At 55.0% G+C, this 10,518-nt stretch overlaps 1 pseudogene; it reads right to left on the reverse strand.

Moving 5' to 3' along the window:
- Positions 1 to 4,163: 4,163 nt before the first annotated feature.
- Positions 4,164 to 10,126, reverse strand: LOC115893972 (annotated as a pseudogene).
- Positions 10,127 to 10,518: the final 392 nt, after the last annotated feature.

A 10,518-nucleotide genomic window follows, 5' to 3' on the forward strand; every position in this document is an offset into this window, starting at 1 on the left:
GTTGCAGTGAGCCAAGATTATCCCACTGGACTCCAGCCTGGGCAACAGAGCAAGACTCCATCTCAAAAAATAATTTCAAAAAAATGAATGCTCTAAATTGTGGGTCAGAATTCAAGCTAATAGAAACCTGTGGGGAAAAAAAGCATTTGCAGGTCTACCTGTGGAATCCATCATTCTTTTCAGAGGCAGCGACGTTACCAAAGAAAAAAATTGTATGAGCATGTCCCCAAGCAGAAAACCCCCTTCAGTGCAATGCTGACAATATCTGGGTGTTCCGGGGTTCTTCGGGAGTGCAGCTGACATCCCGGCTGTGCTGCTCATGTGCTAAGTGGTTTTGTATCCACTGAGAAGGACCTGTCAACAGGTGGCTGCTCGGGCCCCTAAAGAACGGATGTGTGGTGTCTGTGACGCCTGTGCCGGATCTCTGAGGAGTATCTGTGAGGGGCATCTCACCTACGGCGAGGACGCTGTGTGAGCTCCGTGGGGGAGGCCTCCGTGCCAGGCTCCTGCTGAGAACTCTGAGTGAGGTCTCTGTGGTGCCTCAGCGTGAGGTTTCTGCCTGAGTTCTAAGTGGAAAGTCTCTAGGAAATCCGAGTCTTCCTGTACGAGACCTGTGAGGCCACATGAGGTCTCTGTGGGAGGACTCCGGGGCAGCGAGAGGGCTCTGTCGTCTCTTGTGAGGCCCCTGGATGAGGCCTTTGCAGAAGGTCTCCGTGGGAGCTATCTTCCCGAGGTCTCTGTGGGGTCTCTGTGGGAAGTCCCTGTGTGAAATCTCTCTCTGTGTGAGGGACCATGGGACTAGATGAAGTCCCTGTGTGAGGACCCTGTGAGGACCCTGTGAGAGCTCTACAAAATCTCTGTGTGGAATGTCTGAGGGAATTCGGTGTGAGAGGTTTCTGGGCCATGAGTGTGGAGCAACCTGGGGCCTGTGTGTGAGGAATCTGTACAAGGTCTCTGTGGAGACGGGGAGATCTCCAGGCAAGGTCTCTGTGTGAGGAGGACTCTGAGAGAGGTCTCTGTGAGCCAGTGGGGGGTGCTGTGTGCCCTTTCTGGAGCTGGAGGCCGGGGGTTGCCGTGAGCTGCATGAGTCTCTGCATGAGGTCCCCGTTTTAGGGCTCTGTGGGAAGTCTCTGAGGCCTTTGTGGGGTCTCTGTGTGAGAACCGTGGAAGATCTCTGACTTTTGCGGGAGGTCTCTGTGGGACTGAGTGACGTCTCTCAGTGTGACCTCTGTGGGTTCTCTGTGTGGGGTCTCTGTGTGAGAACCATGGAAGATCTCTGACTTTTGAGGGAGGTCTCTGTGGGACTGAGTGACGTCTCTCAGTGTGGCCTCTGTGGGGTCTCTGTGTGAGGACTCTGGGAATCTCTGTGCTAGGTCTCCGTGGGGCACCATCAGGTCTCGGAGAGCTCCGTGGGGTCTCTGTGGAGGCTGCAGTGTGTCTCTCTCTGTGGCAGAGAGAGGTCCAGCGTGCTCACTCTGTACGGGATGTCTCTGTGAGGTTCCTGTGGGAGGTCTCTGTGGGTCTCTCCATTGCTGGCCTCGCTGCCCCTCATGGGAGACGGAGCCACAGAAGGGCTCAGGGCTTGTGGCTTCCTGTGTTCTTGTTGGTCTCTCAGCGTGGCCTGTGGCACTTCTAGCCTGAGCCGTGGGCTCCACATCCCGCTCCTCCACATCCCAGAACTTGCCTCTTGGTTTCCTAAGGGAACCCGGCAGCAGCCAGGCCTGGCCCATCCTCAGCGGTCAGGGTCCCAGCTCTGTGCCACACTCTCCTGAGCTCCCGGGGGACCGGGGGTGCTCTCTGCTCCAGGTCCCTGCCCCTCCTGCTGATCCTGGCTCCGCTGTCACTGCGGGGCCCACCTTGAAGGCTGCCTCAGTTATCCAGGCCCCAGAGAGGACCAGGCCCCAGGAGAAGCCACAGGCTGGGGACCGTGCCCACTGCCCCCTCCATCCCAGGTGCAAGCCAGCCCCATATGTTGGGGGCAGGGCCATTTCCATTGCCATCTAGATCAGTGGCACTGCCTGGCACAGGCCTCTCCACCACTGAAATGAGGCCCCAGGACCTGGGCCTCCTGCACGCCTGTATGTGGCACAAGGCACAGAAAACTCCCTGTAGAGACCTGGCTCCTCCTGTCCCTGATTTGTGGAGACCTCCCGTTTTCCCATATGGACAGGGCCCAGAGAGGAGGAAAGCTGTGCTGAAAGCAGAGGGAGACGGCAGGGACCGCTCCTGCCCTGCCCACCCCCTGCCCATTCTGGACAGGTCACTTCCAGCTCCGTTGTGTGTTCAAATCCTGCCTGCCTGCCTCTTCCCCTGCTGGTCTTTGGGGCAAGCCAGGACCTCAGGAGCCAGGGGAGGTTGGCTGTCTGACCCCAGCTCGGCTGCTGGGCCCTTGGAAGTCACCACCTCTCCCCCAGGAGCGGTCCTGGGGCTACGTGTATATTAAAGGTCCCCAGACTCCAAGTTATGCCTGCGGTTCTCTAGTCCTTGCTTTTTCACCTGTTGTCAACACATCCTTGAAAAAATTCAATAGATGGGCCAGGCACGGCGGCTCACACCTGTAATCCTAGTACTTGGGGAGGCCGAGGCTGGTAGATCACCTGAGGTCAGGAGTTCGAGACCATCCTGGCCAACATGGCGAAACTCCCGTCTCTACTAAAAATACAAAAATTAGTCGGGTGTGGTGGTGGGTGCCTATCATCTCAGCTACTTGGGAGGCTGAGGCAGAAGAATCACTTGAACCCAGGGGCCGGAGGTTGCAGTGAGCCGAGATAACGCTACTTCACTCCAGCCTGAGCAAAAGAGCAAAATTCCGTCTCAAAAAAAAGTTCGGTAGGTTATTTGTGCAAGCTTATCAAAGATGTTAAGAAACTCGTCTTCCTTATTCACTTTGCCACTTTGCCATCTCGCTAATATGGCCCTCTGTGTTGGGGGCAAATGTGGTTTTTCTAGGTCTGTGATCTGGGAGCTGGAGCAGGGACGGACCCTGGGGTGGTGCCGGGATGAGCCACTAGGCCCCTCTAGGCCTCTCGAAGGGGCTGGAATGTCAGAGTCTCCTGGGTCACGGCACCACTTAATGGCTCCCTCACACACACTTCACCCCTTTGCAGCTCTCTGTCTGCATCCCCTGTAGCTCTACAGAGTCCCACATCAGATCCCTCACACACACTTCACCCCTTTGCAGCTCTCTGTCTGCATCCCCTGTAGCTCTACAGACTCCCACATCAGAAGCCTCTGCACGCACAGGCTTACCCTGTTCCATTCACCCAGAACCACTTCTTGGAAGCTGAGAGACACGTAGGTGAGAGAGACAAAGCCAGGTGACCCAGGAGCACGGTCGTTCACTCGTTTGGGGCAGGGAAGTTCACGGCCCTCAGCAGCCTCCATGAAGGCTACCCCCCCTGCTCCCCGACCCCCACCTACACATGCACAGAGCTGGCAGGTCTGTCCCCACCGCCACTCCAGAGTGCGAGAAAGGGAGAGGCAGTGGGATGGGGACTCTGCGCTTCGCACGTTGAGCTAAGAGGGCCCATCTCCATCCCAGCCTTTGTCAGGGAGAGAAGGGGCTTCCCAGGGGCAGGCATTATCTATTCTCCACCAGGATACCCAGGGGCAAGACTTCTCCCACTTCTGAACTCAGGGCCCAGCACTCTCCCACCCAAACTTCCACTGTTTTGTGACACAGGAAGCTACTGGGCTCTGGCACTTCCTGGAGCCTGCATGGCGATGTTCAGCCCTGTGACATCTCTGCAAACCTTCTCCCTAGAGCTGCATAAACTTTGAGGTAGACAGTAAGTAGTGGAAAGATGGGTTGAACCGTATTTCAGAGTGGGCTCTTCATAGGTTTTTCTTATCTTGTTTTTAGAATTTTTTGTTGTTTGTGTAAAGACAGTGTTACGGAAACGTAAGGTTCAGTAAAGGAACTCAGGATGAAGGTGGGCTTGCAGCATCACTGTCAGCCCCCGTCCATGTCCTGTTGCTTCTAGAAACCAAGCCCACACCAAGCACAGCACAAATCAAAGCCATCACCCTCTCGTGAATAAAAAACCATATATATTGTGGAATATTATGTACTAACATGAGAGAAAATATTTGTTCTCTACATAGAGTGAATTTTTTCTTGGGGACTTGTTTTTCTCTAAGGAAGGCTAAAAAATTAGACCAAATTAGATACCTCCCCGAAGAAGACAGTGCCTGGGACAGTGGTGATGGTAGCTGGAGGCACCGGGTGTCTTCGGCCAGTGCTGAGGGGGACTGACTGGGGATACAGCTTTCTTGGGGAGCAAGAACTGGGGATGTTGCAGGCCCCATGGCTCATTGTTGCACCGGACACTTTTCAGGGGCTGTTGATCTCTGATTTGCCTCTCTCTGTTGGGACAACTCTGGCTCTTGAGAGTGGCTTGTTGACTGCTGGCGGCACAGCTCAGCATTCTGCTGTGTTCTGAGTAGAATGAGAAGGGGTGCCTGTGGTTGCAGGGGAACCCACAGACTGGAGCTTGAAACTCCTGTTTGTGCTGATTTACCTTCGAGGCCTGGCGTGCATGGCAAAGTGACATTTTCTCCTCCAGCATCTGTCCGACTGCTGTCATGAGTCCCTGAGCTTCAGCACTGCTGCTGTACACACAGGACCTGTTTTTTCCTGTTTTTTGGTTCTCAGCAGTGACTGGTGCTGGCTTGCTTTTTTCCTTTGAGAAAACCCGCTGAAAAAATTGCTTGATGTTTTCTCCAAAGTGGCTTATTGAAGGAGGTTGTTTCTTTGATGGCAATGGCCGGACACCTTCATCCTGATGAGTGTCTTCTGTTTTTCTGACCGGGGTAAGTTGAGGAGTCTTCAATTCTTCAAGCCTTTCTTCATGTCTTTCTAAGTTGGGCTTCCTAGAGTTCTCACTCTTGTGAGTAGGGGGAAATATCGGGCTTTGTCTCTTGCATGAGACTTGACAGTTTGGGTTCTTGGGCTCCCTGTGCCCCAAGTTGCTCCTTCTGGCTGCCATGAGGTCACGTAGCTCCTGGGAAGCCTGCATGTTACCAGCAGGCGTGCTCTGGAGATGGCCCTGGGGCACTTGAGGAGCCAAATTCTCTGCAGCCAGGGGCAGAACAGACGCTTGCTCATCTGGAAGGAGCACAACAGTGGCACAAACTTGAGGCTGGGTCTCTGACTTCTTGGCCATTCCAGGCTCAAATTCACTAATAACCTCCTCCATAAGACACAGCTGTCTTGGATCTTGGGAGACAGACATTTTAGGGAGTAGAGAACTTTTGCTGGTCCCTGGAGCCTCGAAACCATGCACATCTTCCCTTGTGGCTTGGAGGTTTGCCAGCATAGGGGTTCCTGAGGGGACTCTGGGTTGTGGCACTGCCTCCCTGGTCTCTACAGCCCTTGAAGACTGGGCTCCTAAGCTCCTGCTCTGCTGGGTGCTGCCTATGAGGCTGTATGTGAGGGGCTTAGATGGCCACCTGCCCTCCTGTGCAGCTGGAGGAGGCTTCAAGGGCCCATGATCATTCCAAGATGGGATCCCTGGCGGGGCCTCTGGAACTGCTTACATGCAGGGGAAGAGGCCAGAAGACTCTCTGGCACGTCCGATGCTTTGGTCAGCACCTGCTTTCTCAGATTTGCCATTGGTTGCTCGCTAAGGAACGTGGCCACCTCAACTTTTGAGCCAGCCCCAGATTCACAGGTGGCTGAGGAGGGACCGGCAAGCTGTGTAAGGGACTAGGACGAAACCTTTTCCAGTTTAAAGCACTAAATGGGTTTGAGGACCCTGAGGGGTAGACCCCACCTGTGTTTGGCCCATAACCTCCCAATATGGGCTCCCAGCACCTGCTGAGTACACGGCTCAAGGAAGGGAAGCACCTGGGCTGTGTTCACATAGGCTTTCCCACTTTTCAGGGGTGCTAGATTGCTGGTTTTCATGTGGGTGTTGGACACGGGAAAAGCCTGGTTGGCAGCAAGCCAGGATCGACGCACTCTCACAGGGATGAAGCCCTCGTTCATCTGGCCCAACTTCCTGCGCACGTGGGCTTTCAGGACGTTTTCTATACAATTCCTCTCTATGCGTCTTAATAAATCACTTCCCGAGTCACTCCTCAAGGGCTTCCTCAAGTCCCTTTCCGACTCCTCAGAGGTCGCCCCCAGAACCTTCCCTGGGAAGCTTTCCATGCCCCTGGATAGATTTTGCGGGGTCTGCCCCAGAATTTGCCCCAGATGTGGGCACGGGTCCCCCTCCAGCTGGAACTTCACCTTCTGTGCCTCCTTGCTGCTTTCGCCTGTGGACGTGGAGGACTGCCAGGGCCTGGGTTTGCCCTTGGCCTGACTTGTCCCTGACGATTCGTCCCGAAGCTGCATCAGATCCAGAGACTCTTGGATCCTTCCCAGGTTGCCCTGGTGTTGAATGAACCACTTTTGAATGTGTTGCTCCAGTTGTCTCCGGACTTCAGGACTGATTGGAAAGTTCTCAGGCAGAATGGATGGCAAGCTTTCCTGGGGAAGGTTAGGAGTGGAGACACTAAACACAGCCTGAGATTTTTGGACCCTAGAGGGTAAAGCCAACCCACCTTCTAGTTGTTTCCTCAACAAAGGCCATTCAGGGTGCTGAGTTTCAGGTAGGCAGAGAGCTTGCAGTTTATTCTGCGATGCAGGGCAAGCTACTCCAGAGTTATTAATCGGGGATGGAAAAGCAGGAGATAGGACTGGGAAAGAGGACTGAAGATGGGCCTGAGCCATAGGTATGGGCCGGAATTGGGGCGTGGATGAAATAAAGGGTTGGGACTCGGGCCCCAGATGGGACAGGGCCTGGGCCTGGAAAAGCAGTGGGGACATTGTAGTCTCCCTTCGAATTGGGCAGACATTGGAAATCCCATTGAACAAGAAAGGAGGAGACTGTAAAGTGTAAGACCTTTCAGTGACCCAGGCATTAGCCACCAGGGATTCGCTGTGCAGAGAGGGGAGGCCCCAGAAAAGCTGGCTATAATTCTTCTGAAAACTTTCCTGCAAGATCCTAGGATCTGAGAGCTTCTGAGGACTGGGCAGCTGTTTGGAGTTCTCGCCCATGTTCCAGAAGGGTTTTGGAGTTGTGGGGTCCTGCTCAGCATCCAGTGATTTAACCAAATTCCCCAAAGAATTCAAGTGCTTTTCTGGGCTCATTTGTTTTGGAAAGGATCCATTGTTTTCTTTTTCCTCCGAAATGTCGACCTTGGCTCTTTCTGTGACTTGTATACCCATGCCATTCTGGCCATCAGAGTTGAGTAAAACTGGGCTACCAGCTTCCATCTGACAGGTCTCTGGTGGGTGGTGGGAAAGATGATCTTGCTGGACTGACGAGTTGAAGACACACCAGGTTCTGGTAGTCTCCTGCCACCAGGAGAAGGCAGAAACTTGACTGTTTGAGCCGCCAAGGCCTGAGATGGCTGGGACAGAAGCTGCCAAATCCTTACGTGGCGACAAGCTTTGAGGGACGGTGCCCAGTGGAAGTGCCACTGAGTCACAGTGAGATGGAATTATCAGAGTGGAGTCCCGCAGGGGAGGAGCAGGGAAAGCTTTTGGAGGAGACGGAGAGCAGGCCGGAGGATCAGGGGTGTGTGGTGGGTGAGGGAAAAGTGCAGGTGGCTCGGGTGAGGGGCTTTCTGGGGAAAGGGAAGGTTCTGGTGGCTGGGAGGCACTTAGGGAGGAGACTGAGGTGGTCATTGGGCCTGGTGATGGGGCGGAGGCCAGATGCTGAGGATGCTTGGTTCGAGGATCCGGGGAAGCTAACGGGGAAAGCATGGGAGCGGCATCTTCCACAGGCTCATGAGAGGACCCGGAGGCTCCGTCAGGTGCTCTTTTGCCCACCTCACCTGGGGGGTCTGGACCGGAGAGCTGACCAAAGTCACCTTTGTCAGGATGTGGCCCCAGGAGGCTGCAGGAGACAGGAGGCACAAGCTGCAGCCAGGAGCAGGTAGGGCCAGGGGCAGAGTGGGAGCTCGGGTCACCGCCCCTCCACCACCCCACATCCTAACTGCGCAATTCTCCTGCTACCCCTTGCCCCAGGGTTTTACTCCCATCCTCTGTCCCCCTGGTCTCCACATCCCAGGTCATCTCCAGGCTGCCTATGGCCCTGGGGTCACATCCCAGCCCTGGTAGGAAGGATGAAGGGAATGGGAAGTGCCTCACCTCTGCAGTTGTGAAAACAGGTTCCAAATCTCCTCCAGGTCTCTCTGGCAAGCTCTACAAGCTGGAAATCAGGAGACCGGGTGAGGGCAGTGCAGGAGGGGCCTGGGATCTCACAGGAGGATGAGTGCATGTTTCTTTAGGGAAGACCATGGGGAATTAGACCCTGGAACCCGCACATCTGTGTCCAGAGCCACATGGCCCCGAGGGTAATAGCAAGGCATGGCAGGCAGGGCTTTGTCATTCACAAAGGCTTCCACACACGGACCCTCCCACCCCCACAGTCCTCACAACTGCCCTGTGGGGAGAAAGGACTGGGGTGGTCTCAAAGAGGAATCAGCCTTAGCAGAGTTGAACAGCTGTTCCCAGGGGCCAGGAGGCCCCCTCACCACCCCCCAATCCAGGCAGGCATTGTTCTCCCCACTACACACACGCTGCCCCCTGCTGGGTAAGGCCCAGTCCCTGGCCCACCAAGGCTTCATTCCAGCAGGGAATCTGAGAAGGACCCGGGGTTTTGATTTCCTTCCTATGAGCCCCCGCCTCAGGCTTCTTCAACTGACTTCTTCAGAGTCAGTTCCCTCCAGGACAGACGGGATCAAATTAACTCTGGTGTGCCCTGGCAGAGCCTTACCTCTCAGACTGTGGTTTTTCATCCTGCCTCTGGGCCTCCCTCTCCGCCCTACTGGACACTGGGAGACAAGATGACGCGGGGAGACAAGATGACACTGGGAGACAAGAAAGGGAGAGGAGCTAGGACCGGCTCTCAGTCTCCGCCCCAGCCCAGCCGCCGCACGCTGCACTCACGAACCGCATGGCTCTGTCTCGCTCAGGGAGGTCTGTGTGCTTCCTCCCACTCATGTTTCAATGGATGACAAACTGCTTTTCTTCTTAGAAAAACAGGAAGAGGGGGCCGGGCGCGGTGGCTCACGCCTGTAATCCGAGCACTTTGGGAGGCCGAGGTAGGTGAATCACCCGAGGTCAGGAGTTTGAGACGAGCCTGGCCATGGTGAAACCCCGTCTCTACTAAAAATACAAAAATTAGCTGGGCGTGGTGGCGGATGCCTGTAATCCCAGCTACTCAGGAGGCTAAGACAGGAGAATAGCTTGAACTCGGGAAGCAGAGGTTGCAGTGAGCCGATATCGCTCCATTTCACTGCAGCCTGTGCGGCAGAGCAAGACTAAGTCTCAAAAAAAACACACACACACATACACACACAAAGAGGGATTTTCAATATGAGGCCGTCAGTCCCTGTTCCTCTGCTCGAGGAACACCCAGGCTCAGGCCCGCAAGCACCGCTGAGCTGTCAGGTAGGATTCTGCTTCCCAGGAGACCAGAGGAGACGCCAGGCCCCAGTGGGAAGCCCTCGGGGGCTCAGCACAGCCCCCAGATCACCCCATACAGAGGAGACTGGGCCCCGAGCCACCTGCCCCAGGAGCTGATGAGCCAGGGCTCAGGGTCTGGCGTCGGACAGAGACCTCCTCCGTCTCATGACCGGTCCTGGCGCTGAGCCCACAGGTTTGATTTTGTCTTGACGCCTCCTGCGCTCCCCCACAGACGGACTGAGAGCTTGGGATGGAAATCACAGTACACGATCTACCCCTACCAACCCTGGCTGCCCTGCCTCTCTCTGGAAATATGATGTTCTGGTCTCTCCTGAGACTTCCCATGGCAGAAGTCTCTCCACTGGATTTGGAAAAGTGGAACTAATAATAAAAAGAATCAAGCTCTGTGGGTCCGGACTGAGGGCTCCTTACCTTTCTCTTCCCCGGCGATGGTGAGGGTGGGTCGTCACAACGGAGGTAAGAGAAGTAGGGGCGTAATAGGAAGAAGAACCCCAGGGCGAACACCAAGGTGAGGAAGATATCCAACACCCATGGTGTGGAGCTGGGGGCGTTTAGCGACGAGGCACTAAGTAATTTTAGAGGAAAAGGAAGATTCTCCATGTGAATAGGCGCGTTGCTTTCAAGCAACTGAGCTCTGGGCATCCCCGTGGAGACTAGGGACTGGGGCCCAGGCCTGCATCACAGAGCTGGGGCCTTCACATCACAAAGGGCTCTTTTGTTGGGGAGGGGCAGCGAGGGGGGAGGGGCAGCGGGAGGGGAGGCTGAAGCACAGCCCTTCCCCACCCTCCAAGCCGGGATCCCTCCACCCTCCCACCTTCCAGATCCCTCCTTCCCACTAAGTTTTGTCAGTGATAGAACTCAGCCAATTTTCTATGTTTTCTCCCTGGAACACAGATAATACCTGGTTCCTTTTATCTGTTGGAGACGGTGGCTTCAGGTTACCTATTCTATTGCCCTTGAAAATCTGAAGTTGACTCTGAAATTTTGGCTATGTACCAGGGATTTTTATTCTCAGAATCTCGTTCGTCCTCAAC

The sequence above is a fragment of the Rhinopithecus roxellana genome, chromosome 16 (genome assembly GCF_007565055.1).
Source record: "Rhinopithecus roxellana isolate Shanxi Qingling chromosome 16, ASM756505v1, whole genome shotgun sequence".
Taxonomy (NCBI): Eukaryota; Metazoa; Chordata; class Mammalia; order Primates; family Cercopithecidae; genus Rhinopithecus; species Rhinopithecus roxellana.